Source organism: Dipodomys ordii, unplaced genomic scaffold (genome assembly GCF_000151885.1).
Source record: "Dipodomys ordii isolate 6190 unplaced genomic scaffold, Dord_2.0 Scaffold219, whole genome shotgun sequence".
In the NCBI taxonomy this organism is placed as follows: Eukaryota; Metazoa; Chordata; class Mammalia; order Rodentia; family Heteromyidae; genus Dipodomys; species Dipodomys ordii.
The window spans coordinates 919,554-935,800 of record NW_012267435.1 but is presented as its reverse complement, the minus strand read 5'-3'; the positions used below and the strand labels follow the sequence as shown (position 1 = coordinate 935,800).

Genomic DNA, 16,247 nt, shown 5'->3' with positions numbered 1-16,247 from the left:
AGAGAAAGAATTATGATGTGTGGTTTATATATTGTGAAAAACACTTTTTCTTTAACATTTTGCTGTCATTGGAGTCTAAGTATTAGTGTATTCTACTGAAAAAAGATACTCCATTAAATCTGAATTTCATATAAACCACAGATGTATTTAAATATAAGTATTTCTAAAATATTGCACATAACATATTTATTCTAAAAATCATCCATCATTTATCTGAAATTTGTTTTAACTCAATGTCCTGTATTTTCATTTACTAAGTCTGGCAACCCTACTTTGAGGCTAATTCACTCTTGCCAGCTATGGGAAAATGCAGCCAAATAATAGCCTAAATTGAAATGAAAGGTTTATCGTCAAAGAAAAACTAAAACCTTGTTCACTGTAATTATAGAGCTTTCTTGGTTAAAAAGACTTGCCTGTGAGTAAATGAAGGCTTTTTCTCTCAGTCGTTTCTACTATCTTTTTGACAAATATAAATGCAGCAAGCAAGGACATGGAACTAATAAACAAAAAGCATTTGAGTGTACTTGTCTAGTCTTCCCAGAAAACCTGGTTATTCAGGTGAGTGGGAACTTGGGTCATCCCTGGAGATAGGCATTGAATCCAATTTAGCACACTGGTACATACGTATATCTAACAAAAGTGGGGGAAGCAGGGTCTCTAAGCTGGACATCTTCAGGGCTTAACTCCACTGTGTTTCCAATATCTCCTGTTGAGCTCATCGGAGTAGGAAACATGCCTGTCATATCTACCACATGTTACACAGCTTTTCACCTGCAGAGAATGAATACAGTCTAAATCTTTAAAAGATGGTCCAGATGGGCCCTGGTGGCTCATGCCTGTAATCCTAGCTACTCAAGAGGCTGAGATCTGGGAATCACCATTTGAAGCCAGCCCAAGCAGAAAAATTCCCTGTGAGACTCTTATCTCCAATTAACTACTCAAAAACCAGAAGTGGTGCTGGCTCAAGTGGTAGAGCACTAGCCTTGAGCACAAAGAGGCTCAAGGACAGTAGCTGGGCCACTAGTTCAAGCCCCATAACTGACAAATAAAATAAAATTAAATATGGTCGAATTACTTGTATTAAACCAATGCAGAGGAGTATTCACATCCTCAATATTATATTGCTCTTTGGAGGACTTTGGCTAGACTAAGTTGAAAGTAAGCACTAAGAATAATATCAGGTAATAAAAAATGCTTTTTCTCAATAGAGAGAAAGGAAGATCTATGAAGTCTGTGGATTATATTTTGCTTTTATTGGAGTCTAAATATTAGTATAGTCTGCAGGGTACAAGACAGAAGGAACATACACAAAGGAAGTTAATGGAAAGCAATTTGAGACAGAAAAAGAAGGGGGAATGGATCTTCCTTCCTCCAGCCAACTTCCCATTGCCAAAGAATCTTTTACTTGGAAAGAACCAGCACTTATCTTAACATGTTCTTTCTGCACTATTTTCTAGCCAATAACTACATTATTGTTTCAGTCATCTCCATTTAAGAACTTTGATATAATCTTTAATTTCTCCTTTCCCTTCATTCAGCCAGGTCTAATTCTTTGATCCATATTCTGAGTTCATCTATCAATCTGCAACCATCTATAGGGTGCCACAGGCTCTTCACAGGGCTGTGCAAGAAAATGAAATGAGGCTAATTTGTGCATTTTCTCTCCAAGGAGAACATTGTCCAGTTGTAAAAATCAAATTAACAAACCAAAACCGCACAAAAATTTCTCAAGATAAACTTACAATATGTTACTAGGAAGGATGAGCATAGATATATATTGCAGGAGTTAGAAAAGGCTTCAGAGACAATGGACAACTTAGAATGGAAGACTTGATGGTCTTGGGATTACTTGGTTGGTAAGAGAGAAAATGTGAGGCTTTCCAGGCAGAAATAGCAAGATAAATCTATATAAGTCATGAAAATGAGTATTCTGTGTTCCGAGAAGAATGGAAAAATACACAGTGCAGAAAGTCCATATATCAAAGACTAGGGAAAATGTGAATAATTAGGGTGAGGTTGCTATGAAAAATTATGAATGCCACATTGAGAAATAGAATGTTGAAAAAATCAAAGAGGAAGATAACATGATGAAAGGTAAGTTTGAGAAAGATTATTCTAGCATTAAAAATGTAACTGGCCAGCCACCAGTTGCTCACATCTGTAATCCAAGCTACTCAGGAGGCTGAGAGCTTAGGATCACAGTTCAAACCAGCCTGAGCAGAAAAGTCTGTGAGGCTCTTATCTCTAATTAACCAAGAAAAAGCCAGAAGTGCAGGTGGTTCAAGTTCAAAGCCTTGAGTTCAAGCCTCAGTACTGGCACAAATGCTTACACATAAAGTAACTGAATAAAGTGAAACTACAGCAAGTAGATAACTGTGAGAGTAGTAAGGTATGACTTAACCAACTTAGACAATAGTTGGGCTTCCTGACATGTATGTGGAGAATTAACTCTGTTCTTATTTTTAATGATGGGGGTTTTAATTTGCATCACAGATTGTATTCTTTATTCAACCACCTACTAATCTGATTCCATCAACAGTTTTCTTCATCTCTGTAAAGAATTCTTGAATCTTGAGACTCCTTGCTCATATCATCTTGCATAAACAAAGATCATTTTTCTCTTTGCAATTGAATTATTTTCAAAGTCATTTGTATAAACATTATACTTATTGGCAGTCAATTTGATTCCAGTGCCCTGCATCTTGCATATACATTTTTTTCTAATTTGGGGAGGGGAAGGGAAATAACAAAATGCTGAAATAAGGATACAGGTTGAACCATTGTAACAATGAGATATACAAGACACTATGTTGAAAATGAGGTTTTCAACTTCTGGGGAGCGAGGGAGAGGGAAGAGTTGGGGAGTGGGGGAAGGAAGGGATGGTAGGGGAAAAACCAAGGAGTAACTAACAATGCTCCATAAGAAATGAGCTCATTACTTTACTCATGGAACTGTAACACCTCTGTACAGCATTTTTACAATAAAAATATATACAAAAATAGAAAAAATAAAAAACTTTTTTTTGTAGGTCATGGGGTTTGAACTTTGGGCCTGGGTACTGTCCTTCAGCTCAAGGCTAATGCTCTACCATTTGAGCTACAGCGCCACTTCTGATTTTCTGAGTGGCTTATTGGAGGAGATAAGAGTCTCACAAACTTTTCCTGCCTGGGCTGGCTTTGAACTGAAATCCTCAGATCTCAGCCTCCTAAGTAGATAGGATTACAGGCATGAGCTACAGACTCAAGGCCAACAAACAACACTTAAATAGTAGAATTCTTTCTTACTACAAAAACATGTATCTCCTCTCTTCATTTTTGTAATTAATATGTAACAGCTCAGTACTTGAAAGAAGAAAACCCAGCAGTGACGCTGTTGACGAGAATTATTTTGGGGGGGGGCGGTCGTGGGGCCTGAACTCTGGGCCTGGGCGCTGTCCCTCAGCTCTTCAGCTCAAGGCTAGTGCTCTACCACTTGAGCCACGGCACCACTTCCGGCTTTTTTCTTTTTGCTTATATGGTGCTGAGGAATTGAACCCAAGGCCTCAGGCTTGCAAGGCAAGCACTCTACCACTGAGCCACCTTCCCAGCCCCATCGATGAGAATTCTTTGTTTAGAACTAATTGTTTAGAATTTAAGGTCTTTATCTTAATCTTGTGTTTGGGCTCCACTTCTACCTGTGGAGATGAACAAAGAATATTGATCTACCCAGCAATAAGATATCTATATCTAACTTATGTAGTTACAGTAATAATGGATTTTAATCATACTAACCCTGTATAAATATTATTTCATGTATTTGACTCTCTAACCTTGTAAATAATAGAATTGGAATAATTCCTATCCAGTATGGGTGTAATGAAGATGAGAGATAGTATATGTAAAACATTCAGTAAAGTTCCTGACGAATAACAAGCAATTCATACAGGCTTTATGAATGATAGGAGAGACTAATTAATCGGAGGGGATAGATTCTTGATCTCATTTACCACTAAAAGCAAGAACCAATAAAAAGGCCAAGAAAAATCTAAGGATGAGCTACAGCATACCACAAAATCTGCAATGTCCCTCTTTTCTTAGTTTACAATTTGACAAGAATCATTTCTGTCTTCGATTTATCAGTATAAAATATCTAATAACTTTATGTTGAGAAGAAAGTGAAAGAGATTTTGTTTATCATTAACAAATGAGCAAATAGAGGCCTAGAAAATGGAAAGCGAGGGGGGGTGGGGAAAATTAGGTGAGGCGGGGAAGATTAGGTGGGGGGGCAGGGGGAGGATGGGAAGGGATTGGAAGGGGAAACAAAGGAGGAGGCTACAATGCTTGATAAGAAATGTACTCATTATCTTACCCATGTAATTGTAACCCCTCTGTACAGTATTTTCACAATAAAAAAAGAAAAAGAAAATGGAAAGCGAATCTGGGAGTTGGAATTAGGATCCACCTTTTTTTTATATTTTAATTTTATTGTGAAGGTGATATACAGAAGGGTTGCAGGTAGTGAGGTACATTTCTTATAGAACTTGTTAACCCCTCCTTTAATTTTCTCTCACTTTCCCTTCCCTCCAACCGCCCCCCAAGTTGTACAAATCATTTCCAACATATTGTTTTGTGATCTATCTATGAGTTTTTAGGATTTGTCTTCATTTATTTCTCACCAAATTAATTTATTTAGCACTTATAGTTGGTAGAAAGAAAACTATTTTTTGCAGCTGATCTAAATCTTTGGGAAGCCAATAAGTGCTATGCAACCTTTCTGTATAAAACGGAGTATATCCTCATTTACATAAGCATGTAAAATTTTGCAAGCAATATCAGAATTTAAAAATATGTAACTTCAAATATCCCTAGTCATATACTGGTATTTACTGAATTCTCAGGAGGTACGGCTGAATAAAAACAAAACTCAAGATGTTCTGTTTCTAAGGTTTTTGTTTATGATATATTCTGGTAGTTAATCCCTTTGTTGTTTCTCCACATAATATCAATAGTAATCTGTACTTAGAAACTGCAGGAGAAAAACTTTGTAGCATGATTTATAACACAATGAACTTAATTTAGTCTAGGTTCATAGTCTATGGGAAAAACAAAGCAAAGCAAAATGATTTCATGAATAAAATTGAAAAATAAATTAACTAGGATAATATTTATGAGAACTATGTTAAGTGAAGCATTCATTTCCTAATACACAAAGACTCAAGACAAATTTTAATTGTTATTATAAAGAGGTTGTACAGAGGGGGTACAGTTACATAAGTCAGATAATGAGTACTTTTCTTTTCAAACAGCGTTTCCTCTTCCCTCATTTTCTCCCAGTTTTTGCCTCCCAACCCCCTCCCTACAAGTTGTATAGTTTATTTCCAACATAGTGTCCAGTATCACTGCTGCATTTGTTCACCCTTTGTCCCACCATTTTTGTGCTCTTGTTACCCTCCCCAAAACAGATAAACTTACATAAAGACAAAATGTAAAGGAAACAAAAACAGTGACAAGGAGGAAAACAAGAAAAATAAAAAAAACTATTGTTTCCATTTCTTGGAGTTCATTTTGATAAACATCATTTTACAAAATCTTATGCACATAGCTATTGAGCCTTGGTGATCCTTTCCTAAGCGTATTCTCCTTTAGTCTCACTGTGTGAATGTCTAGAAATCTGTATAATTTATCTTGTCCAAGTGTATTTTTGTGTTTTTTACCATCCAATGTGTTTACTTGAAGATTTATTGGCACATTCTAGTTACCACCAATGAGGGAAACTATGCAACCTATGTTTCTTTGGGTCTGGCTTAATATATTTTTTTCCAATTCTTTCCTTGCAAATGGTACACTATCTTCTGGCGGAAGTGTAGAATCCTATTGTCTATATAGACCCCCGAATAGCAAAAATAATCCTTAGCAGAAAGAACAGTGCTGGAGAACTATTAATACCAAACTTCAAACTGCCTTACAAAGCCATAGTAATAAAAAAAAACAGCTTGGTATTAGCTCCAGAATAGGCCTAAGGATCAATGGAACAGAATAGAAGCCCCAGAAATGAACCCACAGTCCTATTGACACCTGATATTTGATAAGGGATTCAAAAACACCAGATGGAAGTAATACAGCATCTTCAACAAATGGTGCTGACAGAATTGGATATATACATGCAGAAAACTGAAGCTAAATCCTTACATATTACCCTGTACAAAAATCAATTCTAAATGGATCAAGGACTGCATGTAAGACCAGATACCATAAAAATATTACAGGAAGGGGTGGAGGAATCACTAGGATCCCTCGGCATAAGACGAAACTTTCTCAGTAAGGATCCAGAATCACAACAAACCAAAGAAAAACTAGATTAAGTGAGATTTCATCAAACTGAAGAATTTCTGCATGGCAAAGGACATAGATAGCTAGCAAGATAAATAGAAATCTCACAGAATGGGAGAAGATTTTTACTAGCTATGTAACAGAAAATGGTTTCATATCTAAAATATACTTAGAGTAAAAATAATTAATCCCCCCAAAATCTCTCTCAAATAAACAACTGCCCCATTAATAAGTGGGCTAAAGACGTAAGGAGAGACTTCTCAAAAGAAGTAAGGATGACCAATAGATACATGAAGAGACGTTCGACATCTCTGGCAATATAAGAAATGCAAATCAAAATAAGAAAACTAACAATAACAGATGCTGGTGAGGATGTTCTGAAAAGGGAATGTTAGTACACTGTTGCTAGGAATGTAATTTGTTCAACTACTCTGGAAACCAGTATGGAGGTTCCTCAAGACAATTTTTTAAAATTAAAAATGAGCAAAGATCTCTCCATACTTGTTACTACCACTGGCTGAAGAGCTAGGGCAAAGGGAGTTTATTCATTGTAATCATTTCATCCTTCAAATCCTGTCCATTCCCCATAAACAGAGAGGATCCTGCAACAACAAGTAACAGAAGCAGGACATACTCTCCATGGTTCCACCCATCAAACACTGTCCCAGATCTGGAAACTCTATATAAACCACTATCCTTAGATCAATTCCATCTTGAAACTGCATCTCCATACTACTTGAAAGCAAGTAGTACCAGTAGAGATCAGTGAGAAACACAGTCACATGGGACAAACCAAATAGACCAAAGTAGCATACAGGTTGAGTTCTAGTTTTAATTTAAATGTCTTTTCTTTTTCTTTTTTTTTTTTGTCAGTCATGGGGCCTGAACTCTGGGTCTGGGCGCTGTCCCTCAGCTCTTCAGCTCAAGGCTAGCACTCTACCACTTGAGCCACAGCGCCACTTCCAGCTTTTTCTTCTTATGTGGTGCTGAGGAATTGAACCCAGGACCTCATACATACAAGGCAAGCACTCTACCACTGAGCCACCTTCCCAGCCCTCTAGTTTTAATTTCATGTGGTCTGATAGAATACAGTGAATTATTTATTACTTCACATTTGTTATATTTGCTACAGCTTGTTTTGTGCCCTAAAATATTACTGGGTTTACAGGAAGTTCTATGGGCTGCTAAGAAGAATGTACATTGTGCAGTTGTTGGGTAAAATACTTTATAGATGTATGGTAAGCCCATGTGGTCTATAGGTTCACTTAATTCTGAAGTTTGTTGATATTGTGTTTGGATGACCTATCTGTTAATAAGAGTCAGGTATTGAAATCTCTCCCACTATTATTTTGTTGGAGTCTATCTAGGCCCACAAGTTTAATCTTTATTGTCACTTGGCACATATATGTTAAAAAGATCACCTTTTAAAATGTAACTAAAGGAAATTCTTCAAGGAGAGAGTAAATGATAAAAGAAAGACTATTGCAACTTTAGGAAGGCAAACAGCCACAACAGAAGTATAGACATACAGTAGGCATAGTATGCTCATGAATTTTCTAAAGTATACATTATATTTGAATAAATAATTTTTATTAGGTGATACAATATGTAAGACAATGATATGTAAAAGTTGGCATAATAACAGAACATAAATGAAAATAAGGTTTTCATCCTTGTGGTAGTATAATATTATTATCAGAAGAAAGTGACAAATCATACATATGTTGCAATTCCTAGAGCTGAAATTTTAAAAATTATATATCCTGAAATACATGGATCAATATGAGATTCCTAAATATACTATGTAATTTTTATAGGAGAAGAGAAATAGAATTCATACTAAAATTTTAATAATAAAAGAGCAAGTTTGAACTCTTGTACATCAATAATCAACTGTCAACTATTTAAATGTACTAATTAAAGAACAATGATTGTCAAAGTAGATTAAAAAGTCTAACAAAATTGCATGCTATTTAATGAAACGTATTTAAAATTTTACAATATAGGTAATTTGAGTGTAAAAATATAGAAATTATATAGCATGTAAAAGCTGTTTTTAATAAAGCAAGATAAATCACTTAATATCAGATAATGTGGACTTAGAGCAAGTAAAATAAGTAGCAGTATTTTATTATGTTAATTCATCAATACTTCCAGGACAACATAACCTTAAGTGAGTAAGATTCAGTAGGTATAACCTTAAGACACATAAAACAAAAATTGAGAGAGGTGAAATTAAAAGAATGACAGACTCACAATTGTAACTGAGTACATTAACATCTCCCAGTATTATAAAAAAAAAGATGAATGCTAAAGGAATTATCATCACTATTAACAAATACCTGATATGAATAACTTAAAGGGTGAAAAATTTATTTTTATGCACAATTTCAGTGCATTGGCTCTGTGTTTCTGAACCACTTGAGGCAGAAAATCATGTTGGTAGAAGTGCGTGGAAGAAGAGGCTGTTCACCTTATGATGGGCAGGAGGCAGAGACAGAGGAATGATGGGAAACTAAGCATCACTTTCAAAGGTGTGCCCCAATGACTTTCTTCTTCAGCTAGGCCCCCAACTCTTAAGTTTCCAAAACCTTCAAAATAATGCCACCACTTGGTCACTGTTAGGACCAAGCTTTCAATATATGGGCTTATGGGGGATATTTCCTATTAAACCGTAATAGTACATATACACAATAACATATTATTCAGCCATAAAGAAGAATGAAACAGTGGTGTTTCAGGAAATTGGATGGAACTGGAGCACATCATGTTAAGTGAAGTAATCCAGATAGAAAGTCAAGTGCTCTCTATTTTCTCAGTTATGGTAAAACAAACAAAATGAAATTAAATGAACTAGAAAAGCAATCATGTGGGATGAGGGAAAAGGAAGTAGTCTGGAATGATGGAAAGTAGAGAGCCAGAAAGAATAGTAGGGATGGTGGATACAATCAAAATACCATAAATAGAAATGTTACAGTGTAACTAATGAAACCACATATCTAATATGTGTTAAAAAAAAGAATTTTTAACAATGCAGATTTGCTAATCGGAATTAAACAATATATTATCCATCATTAAGTGGTCAATTTAGTGAACCATAGTTTGACTCATATAATTAAATATATTAGAGTTTGATAAAAATTAATAATGAAGATCTATGTTGGTTGTCATGAGAAAATATCTGGTGTTGTTAGTTGAAGAACAAGTTTGCAGACTATCAGGAAAAGAGTGGTCTCATTGCCTGGAAACAGTGGCTCACACCTGTAATCCTAGCTACTCAAGAGGCTGAGATCTGAGGATTGTGGTTAGAAACCAGCCAGAGAAGGAAAATATCTGAGATTCTTATCTCCATTTAACTACCATAAAACCAGAAGTGGTGTTTTGGCTCAAAATGGTAGAAACCTAGCCTTGAGCAAAAAAGCTCAGGGACAGCATCCAGTCCCTGAGCACAAGCCTCATGGCCAACAAAAAAAATGGTCTTATTTAACAGTAATAACAAAATGAACCCTATATACATAATAAGAGAGAAATTAAATTTTTGATAGGATTGATTATGTTTAAGTGGTAGAATTTAGGATAGATTTTTATCTACCCTCTCCTCCTTGAATTTTGTGCTTCATTTTAATATTTTAATAAACATGCATTAATTTTATATAAATAAATCTATTTTAAAGTCTAACTTGTAGAGTAGAAGTAGCACTAAACATTTAGCCATATTGTAAGTCCTAAAAGAATTCTGGATGTTTGATTATCAAACATATGTTGATGTACTAAAATTAAGACAACTACACATTTTTGTTAAATAGTCTCATAAAAATTACTTCAAAAATAGTTATCTACAACATTAGTCCTGTTTTACCATTTTCATCTATGCAGCATTTTAGAGTTCCCGTTTACCAGTTCCTCGACTAGATAAACATGAAAAGTCTAGCCTGGAGCCAGTAGCTCAGGCTGTAATCCTAGAAGAGGCTTAGATCTGAGGATTGAGGTTGGAAGCCAGCCTGGGCAGAAAAGTTTGTGAGAATCATATCTTCAATTAACCAGCAAAAAGACAGCAGTGGAACTGTGGCTTAAGTGGTAGAGTGCCACCCCTGAGCAAAAAAGATCCCTTAGGCCCTGAGTTCAAGCCCTGGTATCTACACACACACACACACACACACACACACACACACACGCCCTGAGTTCAAGCCCTGGTATCTACACACACACACATACACACACACACACACACACACCAAGGTCTGTTGATATTTTAAAAATGTGGTCCCCAGTGGAAGCTTTCTGGTGGAGTAGGCCTCAGGCACCAGGGCCAGAGCTGGGTTGTAAAGGCTGCTGGGGTTCTTCATGATGAAAGATTTGGAGGCATTTCTCTCTTTTCTGTGTAGTTGACAGAGTATTGAAGAGATGCCTAACAGTGTCAAAGCTCTCTCCCAGAATTTGGCAGAGGATTAAAGACTCTGTCTGGGTTATTTGTATCATCTTAAAGCTAGATTTTCATATCCACCAAAAGAGTGAGGAGAGGATCACAAGAGCTCAATAGCTATGTGCAGAGGATCATATAAAATGATGCTTGTCAAAATGAACTCCAGGAAATGGAAACAAGAGGTTTTTTATTATACTGTTTGAGGTTCTATTTTTTTTCTCTTTTCTTTGATTTATTCTCTTTGGTTACTTTTTTATTTCTGTACACTTTATCTTGTATATAAGTTTATCTGATTTGAGGAGGAGAAGAGGAAGCACAGAAATGGTGAGACAAAGGGTGAACCAATTCATCAGTGATACTCACTAGACATTATATTGGAAATGAACTTTACAATTTGTCAGGGAGCCTGGTCATGAGGGAAAAAACTGGGAGAAAATGATGCAAGAGGTGTCACTGTTCAAAAAGAAATGTCCTCATTACCTGACTTATGTTAATGTAACCCCCTCTGTACAATAACATTTTGAGAGAGAGAGAGAGAGAGAGGAACAACAGTGAAGAAGGGGCAAGTGTCTGGCCTATCGAGCAAAAGAGAATGAGCCATACATTATTAGTAGAGTTTTCCAGTGCTATGACTGGAATGGTGGAGCATTCTTGTTTTATCTCCTCTTGTTTAATTAAGTATTTATTCCCGGGTTTCAGTCAGTAATAGCTAGAATTACTGGTGATCCATCACTACATGGAGATATTCAGTTGTGGCTGGAATTCTTTCTCACATTAATCTTCTGTGCTCTTTCACTGTTCCCCTGTTTGTTCTTATCACATTTGTGAATGCCGTTTGGTTTTTATATCCGACCTGGCATTGAGGGAGGAAGCCTCATCCATTCCCTAGTGTCAGCAAAATCACTGTTGACATTCTCTTCAACTTTTTGCTACATCTTCTCTTCCTTATCTAGAGGATGTTTATTAGTCTCTTTCCTATCCATTTGTTGGTCAGATGCTTAGTCTGTTGCATGTGTCCCTTCTCAATTTATGGCACTGCTTTGAATATTGTGGGATAGGAGAATTGAAGTGGACCAACATTTGTCAAACATAGAAAGGCACTGTCCCTATTACTTTGGATTTGGTTTGCCCTTAGCTTTCCTCCAAGCAATACAATCTTCATGTATTACTAGTGTTTATCCTCTTTTTTTATTCATCATAAGTACCAATGATCCCTGGAAAATATATCACTTCTGGTTGTACCTCTTCTCCTTGTTTGTTTGTGTGCTGGGGCTGGGGCTTGAACTGAGAGCCTGGGCACTGTCCTTTAGCTTTTTCGATCAAGGCTAGCACTCTACAACCTAAGCCACAGCTCCACTTCCAGTTTAATGTTGATTAATTGGAGATAAGTCTCTCAGACTTCCCTGCCCAGGGCTGTCTTCAAACCACCATCCTCAAATCTCAGCCTCCAGAGTAATAGGTTACAGGAGTGAGCCACCAAGCACGAGGCCATGGTAATATTCTGAAGGAATATGCTTTTCCACAAACATTCTAACTGCAGTTTGCCTGAACAGCTCAACCTCTACACAGAAGTTTCCACCATTCCATCCATCTCCAGCTAAATAGAAAGTTGCTTCAGGCCACTAAATTGCCTGCTATTCAGAAGGGATGGGTGGGATTGTATGAAAGCTGTGGCAGCTCTTTATTCTCTTCCTCCTGCCAGGGAAGGCAGGGCCCACTCTGCCAAGGGCCCTCTGCATAGTCTCTTCTATTTTTGGAACTGGAATCTTTGTCTCTGGTGTACATAAGGCAGAATCTTATTGAAACTACTGAATGGACCACATGCTTTCTCTGAATCTATTTTCTAGCATTTTCCAGCCCCTCTACCTGGACTGATTTGAATACTTCATTTTTCTGTGTGCCATTTACCCTCCTACCTCTCCTTCCTGCTTTCCAGCACCCTTGGATGAATGGATTTTATAATTCTGTTGTATTTTGTGGACTTTTCAATTTTGTTGTTTTTCTGTGAAGCACATATATAATTACCACTGTCTTGTTTCTTGTAACTCAAGTTAGCTTTTGGTCTCTCTTGCTCTAGTGCAAAAAAAAAAAAAGAAAAAGAAAATAAATAAATAAAAGAGTCTGAATGGATTGGACAAAAGGAACAACCTCACAGCCAGATGAAGCAGTTTGTGGAGTATATTTCTTTCTTTCCCTTATAGAGAAAAAAATGTTTTTCACTATACATTTAAAGCTCCCCAACTTCAGAAAGGTACCATTTCTGAACATGTGCCACTGAAACAAAGAATGCTCAGAGATACTTAACTCTTCCTCTTGAGAATAGAAATTTACTGTCAGCCATTGCCAGGTCAGACTGATATTTCAAAGGAACATGGGTGCTGCAAATAGAAAGTGAAGGAATAAACTTATTAAACTCAATAGGACAGTAATTGAACCTGATGTGGAAGAAATAGTTGTATTGTCAAAGCTCATAGAATTCACACTTTATAGACCATGATAAGGACAATTTGCCTTGTGAAGGTTAAAATGTGTTCGTGACTTTAAGTATCACTATTCCACAATACTGTGAAATAATGTGAAATTTATGTAATCACCTAACTTCAATAATTTTTTTAAAAAAAAGACTGGTGGTGTTTTCTTGTCATTTGGGGACACTAACTATGGAGTTGAAGTACAGATGCAAAAAATTTTGCACAAATTTAAAATTCAACAAAGGTGAGCTTGTTTTGCATACACACACACACACACACACACACACACACACACACACACACAAAATGTGACACTGTTAGCATCAAGAGGGACCAGATCAAGCTGCACGATGGCGGCTCATTCCTGTAATCTTAGCTATTCAGGAGGCTGAGATCTGATGATCATGGTTCAAAGCCAGCCAGGGCAGGAAAGTCCTTGAGACTCTTTCTCCGATAAAGCACTCAGAAAACCGGAAGTGGTGCTGTGGTTCAAGTGGTAGAGCACTAGCTTTGAGCTGAAGAGCAGAGGGACAGTGCCCAGGCCCAGAGTTCAAGCCCTATGACCGATCCACCCCCAAAAAGAGGGACCACCTCTCAGCAAAATAATAATAAAATAATCAGAAGAACTGATCACATCTCATACTACAAAAACATAAAAACATAGTGAGTTGAACACCTGCCTCCACTTCTCTTCCCTATTCCAAATCCCTAGAAACAATGGGAAAAACTATGTCCATGAAAATGCTAAAGGGCTAGAGCCATGACTCAGGTAGGTAGGCTCAGAAGGCTTTTGCCTAGCACATGCAAGGGCCCCAACTTAAAATCACAGTACTACTACTACTACTACCACTACCAAATTTTCTTTAAAACCACTGGCAAACAAAATGGTACTTTTATTGTACCAAAAATTATGTACTAGAACATGTCCTGAAATAGTAACACAAATAATATTGGATTCATAAAAGAAATTGCAGTCATAAATATATGTAGAAGACTCCGAAAAGATTGTGGGGCCAAGGGTTGATATAAAGTACAAGTAGACAAATATAGAACATAGCAGATGATCTTGGATCTAGGCTATGTGTTTGGCTAGGAATTTAAGTTAGAAGTGGTCACATAGCAACATTTCACTACTAGGCTGCAATAAGAGATATGACAAATTAGACCAAAAGTATAAGAGAATATTTGGGTTGAGATACCAAGAAGGTTTTTGAGTTTCTGGTTCCTCACAGGTAAGCTACTGTTACATCTTTCCTATGGCATATTCCTTTCCTTCCAGATAATCATTGGATATTGCCTGAAATTGTGAGAAATGGAATCTACATACAGGCAAGCAGAAAGTCTCAAATGTAAAGACAAGCTCAGAAGAAATAATCATCAAATGCTTAAATAAAAATAGCATCACAAATAGGGATACAGGTGGACCCATTGCAACAATGAGATGTACAAGTGGTTATGTCAAAAACGAACTTTACAGCTTTGGTCTGTGTGGGGGAAGCGGGGAGGATTGGGTGGGGGGGCAAGGGGAGGATGGGAAGGGATGGGAAGGGGAAACAAAGGAGGAGGCTACAATGCTTGATAAGAAATGTACTCGTTATCTTGACCATGTAATTGTAACCCCTCTGTACAGTATTTTCACAATAAAAAAAATAGCATCACAAAAGATATGTACCAATGCAGGGCACAGGTGACTCATGCCTGTAATCCTACCTGAGGATCTCTGGCTGAGATCTGAGGATCATAATTTGAAGCCAGCCCAGGCACAGAAGTCCCCATGAGACTCTTATCTCCAATTAACCACTCAGAAAACAGAAGTGGCTCTGTGGCTCAAGTGGTGGAGAACTAGCCTTGAGCTAGCTCAAGAGTGGCTTGAGTTGGGCTCAAGAGTGCCCAGGCCCTGAGTTCAAGCCCCACAACTAAAAAAAGATGTACCGAAGCCAATCAGAATAGACTGCTACAAACCAAAAAGTATAGAAGTTACATATATTAAGATTTTCAGGGAAATAAAAGACTGCCATATCTATGGTATAAGAAAAGACTATTATTAAAAAATGATAACTGGGGTGGGGGAGATGGGAAGGGATGGGAAGGGGAAACAAAGGAGGAGGCAACAATGCTTGATAAGAAATGTACTCATTACCTTGCCCATGTAATTGTAACTCCTCTGTATGGTATTTTTACAATTAAAAATAAGAAAAAAAAGAAAAAAGAAGACTTTTCCAATAAAAAAAATGTGCACGGGTAAGCAGTGAAACTAGCTAAATGCTTGAATGGAGGATTTCTTCCAAAATTCACTGTAAAATAATATAGGACCAAAATATATGAAACAAAAGGCCAATTGAAGCTAGATAGTGTTCATGTTTGTAATTCTAGTACTCAGGAGTTTGAGACCTCAGGAGATTAAGGCAGGAGGATTATAAGTTTGAAGTCAGTCTGGGCTGAAGACCTTTTCAAAGAAGAAAGATGAAAGAAAAGAAAGAAAGAAGGAAGGAAAGAAAGAAAGAAAGGAGGGAGGGAGGGAGGGAGGGAGGAAAGACTACAGAAATAAAAATAAGAAACTGGTGATATGGTTCAAGTGGTAGAGCATTGCTTTGAATGAAAAAGCCAAGCAAGAGTAAAAGGCCCTGAGTTCAAGCCCCAGTACAGACACCAAAAAGGAATGAATGAATGAACAAACAGAAGAAGGAAAGAGAGGGAAAGAAAGAAAAATAATAATAAATATTGTATGCATACAGACTTATGAGACACAACTTAGATGCAATCAGAGGAAGAGGTATAAACAAAATAATTAAAAATTCTTTAATTGAGCAGCCAATTCAAATTCATTGAAGAACAGTATATTAAGCACAAAAAAGTGGAAGATAGAAAATTACAAAGATTAAATTAACGAAATGAAAAATTATAAAAGCAGAAATGTTCAATAAAATTAAAGCTGATTTGAAAAGTACAAATGAAATAGTCAATTCTGATTAAGTATATATTAATTTATTATATATTATTTATTATGTCATATATTTATGAATTACATATTAATTTTTAATATA

At 36.6% G+C, this 16,247-nt stretch overlaps 1 pseudogene; it reads left to right on the top strand.

Moving 5' to 3' along the window:
* The window catches only part of LOC106000463, a 143,473-nt pseudogene that overhangs the window by 83,494 nt on the left and 43,732 nt on the right, over positions 1-16,247 (top strand).